Consider the following 6,029-nt stretch of genomic DNA (forward strand, 5'->3'; position numbering starts at 1 on the left):
GGTTCAGTTTAGTGAGATTCTTACTTGGCACACAACAGATAAGTTTACTTGATACCAAAAGAACACAATTATGTTATTGTCAATGAATAACCAGAACTTTTGATATCCTATTGGAGAAGTGTTTGTCCTTTTAAAAATATCAGCTTACAAATAAAGACATTATACTTCACCTTCACCACTCATATCATTTCCATAATAGAATTTCCATTTAATAGAAAGTATTTTGCTAAAAGCTTCTTGCATTCTAAAGACAAATGTACGGACACCAAATTTCAAACACACAGTCACAACAATTTAGATGATCAGAGAGAAAGAGTGTTGACTAATTGGCAAGTCAAATTTTGGTTAGTTGAGGTATTGCCGTGGAGAAAGCAAAAAGCAACTATTAGCTCTCTATGCTTTGAAGTAATTCAAGAAATTTTGCAAGACTTAAACGTTTAATTTTATTTGTAGGAAATAGGCCTCTGTGTAGGAATATTTTCACTTCTAGCAAATCTAAAGGTTATAAACTTGATTGATTATGTTTAATATTGCTGCACAAATAAAAATTTAAGTCCTCTACTACCAAGCAACTGTGTGTAAAACTCAGACACAAAGAAGAAATCAAAAAAATTAAACTGTGTTACAGAGTTTAGTATATGCACTTGACCTGGTCACCTGACCATGCAAATTGCCGCAGAAGGAATCAGAATCTTGGGAACAATTAAACAGAAGCAGGCCATTGGCCTACCATACGTTCATGCCAAATGACAGCAATTAAGCATAACTTTCCAGGTTAGCTCTATAGCCTTGTAAAATTAGAAGACTTAAAAATTTCACTTTTAAAAACTTCTAAAAGACTCTTAAAAATACAACCACCTGATGAAGGAGCAGCACTCCGAAAGCTTCCAAATAAACTTGTTGGACTATAACCTGGTGTTATGTGATTTTTAACGTTAAAAATTTCAATCTCAGAGTCTGGGCATTGCTGACAAGACTGGCAATGAGTTCCTTTCTCAAGTTGCACTGACATGGTAGGGATGGCCTCCTGCTGAGTTGTTTGTTAAGCTATTAATTAAGAATCAATTACATTGGTATGTGATTGGAGTCACGTATCAGCAAGGCCAGAGAAGAATGGAAGCCAAAGAAGGACAATTAGTGAGCCAGTTGGATTTTTATGACAACAGAGAACAGAGTATCTTAATATCTTTAAGGCAGAGTAGATTCTTAATAACTCATAGGATGAAAGATTATCAAGCATAATGGAGAATGCTGAGTTGAGATTGGAATCAGATCAGCCATGATCTGATTTAATACCAGAGCTGAATGACCACCTGCTCCTAATTCATAAGAATGGTGTAATAGCTCCCTGGTAAGTTTTACTGGTAGTAAGTAACTAAAATTTTATAAAATCAATTCCACTTTCAATCCAATTATGAAATTTAAATGTCTGATCTCAAAATTATTAGCTGAGATCTCTGGACTATTAAACCAGTAACATAATCACCACACAATGTTTTAGGAGAGAGTATTGTTTTCATTGCCAATCCAGTGCAATGTTGTTTTTGTTTGCATGGTTTATGTGTTATTGTGTTGTAGGTTATCAAATACACACTCTAAAATGGTACATTGGATTCACATTATACACAATTTGAGCATCAGTGCTGGTTCAGTTTTCATTTTGAGTTGACTCATCAATTGTTTACATGAAATTACTCTAGGGCCTAAGTACCTTCACACATTGTATTTTGGAAGTCAAGGTTAGTTTTCTTGGCACTAGCAAAAGCCAATTTAGATGTCTTATTTCACGTGTGCAGATATTCACTTCATTCCATTTTTATGGATTTAATACCCAAAGAAATTCAGTGGATCCACCATAAAACCATTGAAAAATGAAAATTCAACAAGCAGATCTTGTAGTGTGCATCTTGTTCTTCACAATTAAATGCAAATTGTAAAAGAACTATCATGACCATATGTATTGGTAATAACATTATAATATTAACTTACTGAAACATATCACTGAACAGAAAGTAAGAACAAGGCTAATAATCCTTACCTATAATTACAACATCATCAGATAGGAACAGCAAGATGCATGGACAACATGACCAGCTGGAGAATCTGAGAAAATAAAATTCCTAATATTTATGGACAAATAGGGAACATGTTTAAACAAAGGTAAGCTTTTTAGAAAACATAAGCTACATTTTATCAGGTCAACCCAGAATGGACAGGAACTATTTGAAGCTGTTTAACTAACTAAACTAGTTGTGACTGGACTTGGACTAGTTAATGCTGAATGTAGATTCCTCAGAACAAAAAGTCTGAGTAAAGTTGCTAATTAATAAGCCTCAATTGGATTAAACTACAGGGATAAGTGTAACAGCAAGGAAGTTTTCAAGTCTTGAGAAACCAACTCCTTAAAATGCTTCTGTGATAATCCTGCACATAATACGAAAATGTTAAAGTCAAATGCAGAAATATGCAAACAGTAAAATTCCTGTCGGAAGAATGGTGTGAAATTTGAAATGGTTCAGAAAAGGTTTACCAAGGTTGTTGCCAGGGTTGGAGGATTTGAGCTTTTGGGAGAGGCTGAATAGGCTGGGTCTGTTTTCCCTGGAGTGTCGGAGGTTGAGGGGTGACCTTATAGAGATTTATAAAATCATAAGGGGCATGGATAGGATATTTGGGTGGGGTGGGGAGTCCAGAACTAGAGGACTTAGGTTTAGGGTGAGAGGAGAAAGATATACAAGAGACCTAAGGGGCAGCTGTTTCATGCAGAGGGTGGTGTGTGTATGGAATGAGCTGCCAGAGGAAGTGGTGGAGGCTGGTACAATTGCAGCATTTAAAAGGCATCTGGATGAGTATATGAATCTGAAGAGTTTATAGGATGTCTGGGCCAAGTGCTGGCAAATGGGACTAGATTAGTTTATGATATCTGATTGGCATGGAACAGTTGAACTGAAGGATCTGTTTCTCTGCTGTACATCTCTATGACTCTAAGAGCTTGTTGAGGAGCGGTTGAGAACTCTAGGTCCATACTCGATAAAGTTTGGGAGAATGAGGGAGGTATTTTATTGACATTTATAGAATATTGAGAGGCCTAGAGAGAGTGGATGTGGATAAAATGTTTCCACTAGTAAGAGAGACTAGGACTGAGGACACCACCTCAGAGTGAAGAGGCGACCTCTTAGAACTGAGATGAGGAGGAATTTCTTCAGCCAGAGGGTGGTGAACCTATGGAACTCATTGCTACAGAGAGCTGTGGAAGCCAAGTCATTAAGTGTATCTAAGACAGAGATAGATAGGCTCTTGATTAGTAAAGGGGTCAAGTGTCACGGGAAGAATAAGGTTAAGAAACATAGCAGCCATGATGTAATGGCAGAGCAAACTCAAAGGGTTGAATGGCCTAATTCTGCTCCCCAATCTTATGGTCTTAAATCCAAGGCAACTAGAACAACCCAGTCATCCCAATTTCTCTGCTCTATGCCTGGAACCTTGGAAATTTATTTCCAAGTGCCTGTCCATGACTTTATTTACAGGCAATGTCACCACTAAGTAGAACAACCAACACTCATTCATAGAAGCACAATGTTTAAGTGTGGAACATCTCTGAAAATGGGTGGAAGTATTGTAATCATTGAACTTAATTTACTTTTGCAGCAGATCTCCAATTGTCCTGTTGAAATGTTTTAGGGAGCAGTAGAGTTACCTGATTTATGTGACTGCAAATTATGCAGAAAAGAATGGGGAGGAAGAAATTGTCTTTTTTTAATGAATACCTCAGACTGAGATTTTTTGAATTCATTTAATAAATGAAGTATTCAAATATTTGAAGGCCAATGTATATAACAGTATAACAACAGTTGTGTTGCGAGTGCATGTGCAGGTAAATCATAGTGGCCATTTTGATAGAGGCAATCAAATATCTTCATTAGGTACAGACATGCTGTTTTTTTAAATAATTCATCTTCATTTCCAACACTCTCACAGCCAATGAATCTCGAGTCTTTACCGCTAAACGCATAAAATGTTCTTCTTTAGACCCTCCTTGTATCTTCTAACCAAAACCTCAAATCTGTGAAAAACAAAGATTTAGTTTTTCATAACCACCAAACATCCCAAAGATCTTTCCATTTAATTAAGTACTTTTTGAAATGTAATCACTGTTGAAATATAGGAAATGTGGCACAAACTCTCTCAAACAGCAATGTGATGATGACCATAATATCTTCTTTATTGTGATGTTGGTAGAAGGATAAATATCAAACAGATGTAACTCCACTGATCCTCTTTGAAAATAGCTCCGTGGGGATTCTCACAACCATTCACCTAGTAGATGATACCTCCTTTTAAACATCTCATCTAAAAGGCAAAACTTACAATAATACAGTGCTCCTTTATTATTGCACCAGTAGATCAACCTTGACTTTTGTGCTCAAGATCACATGGGACTTGAATCTAAAAACTCATAATTCAGACATGAATTTGCTACCACTGAGCCACAAGTGACTGCATAGCTTAGTCCTTGTACCATCAGTGAATGGAAAATAGCTTATCTTTTTCTATCGTATCTAAATAAGTCATAATCTTGTAACAAAAACAGAAATTGCTGGAGAAACTCAGCAGGTCTGGCAACATCTGTGGGAAGAAAGCAGAGTTAACAATTTGAGTCAGAACTGTCCGTAGCTAGGAAAAATGGTATTTATACTAAATCTCTTTGTTTACTCACCTCTTTCATGTGTCTCTGTGTCTTTCTCTGGGCTCGATCTCCACCAAACCGCTCACCTCACCTCACCAAAACTTCAGCTACTAACAGTTCTGTTGGCGAGTCACCAGACACAAAATGTTAACTCTGCTTTCTTCCACAGATGTTGCCAGACCTGCTGAGTTTCTCCAGCAATTTCTGTTTTTGTTACAAGATTATGACTTATATAGATATGATAGAAAAGGATAAGCTATTTTCAGATCTCCAGCATCTGCAGTTCTTTATTTTACCACAATCTTGTCAACTCAATTCAAAATCCCCTCAACTTACTTTGGTCCAAGAAGAACAACAATAGATTTTCAACACAGCCCTTTAGCTAAGTTACCTCATCATAACCCTGTACCTAAGTTACCTCATCTTGGAACCATTTTGATAAATTTTTACTACATCCTTTTATGTGCTTTCACCACTGTCCGAAAGAACATTGACTAGAGCTGGACACAGTACGATAGTAGTGGCCTATTCAGAGCTTTATACTCAATTTCTTTTTTTCAAAATCACTAATTGTTTCTCCATTTGCAATCCCAGTGGATAATTAGTCACAGATTATTATCACTTGTACAAAAGAAAGGTCTTTCTAATATTTCCCCTCCAAAACTTGTATAAAACATAAATCCGTGTCCCCTAATCCTTGTAATATCAGCTAAAGAAAAGAGATTTTCCTTCCCTGCCTTATTTACTCTTGTGATAAGCTTTTGGCTGTATTTATTGCCAACGCTACACTTGACTGGTGAGCTCAAAAAAAACTGAAACCGGCAAGTTACAAGATGACAGAAGAAAACATTGCACAGATGAAGGAATGGGTAAAGGTCAGCCTGAGAGAATCATAGCTGCTAATGAGGACTATTAGTGGCTGACAATGGATTGTTTGTGAAGTAACCCACATGATGACAAGGCCTGGTGTATGAGGGTTGGGGTAAGGATATGGCAGAAGGTGCTTGAGCATCTTGAGATTCTTCCTATTCATATACATCACTTTTTATTCATACCCCCTCTTTCCTCTCCTAATTGCTTTCTTAAGTTCCCACCACATTTTCTATACTCTACTGGGGCCTCTGTTGATTTGCTCCCTTCACACCTGCTTAAAGCATCTCTTTTCTTCTTATCCAGTCAGGAGGACTCTCTGGGCTTGAAGCTTCTACATTTCACTCTAAAAAGAACATACCAATCCTGAACTCTCCCAAATTCCTTTTTGAATATCCCAACTGTTCTGCTGTAGATTTCCCCACAAATAGCCTTTCTCAGTCCACTTTTTGGTCTTATTTTAATCAAATCTGCC

The sequence above is a fragment of the Hemiscyllium ocellatum genome, chromosome 4, assembly GCF_020745735.1.
Source record: "Hemiscyllium ocellatum isolate sHemOce1 chromosome 4, sHemOce1.pat.X.cur, whole genome shotgun sequence".
NCBI lineage: Eukaryota > Metazoa > Chordata > Chondrichthyes > Orectolobiformes > Hemiscylliidae > Hemiscyllium > Hemiscyllium ocellatum.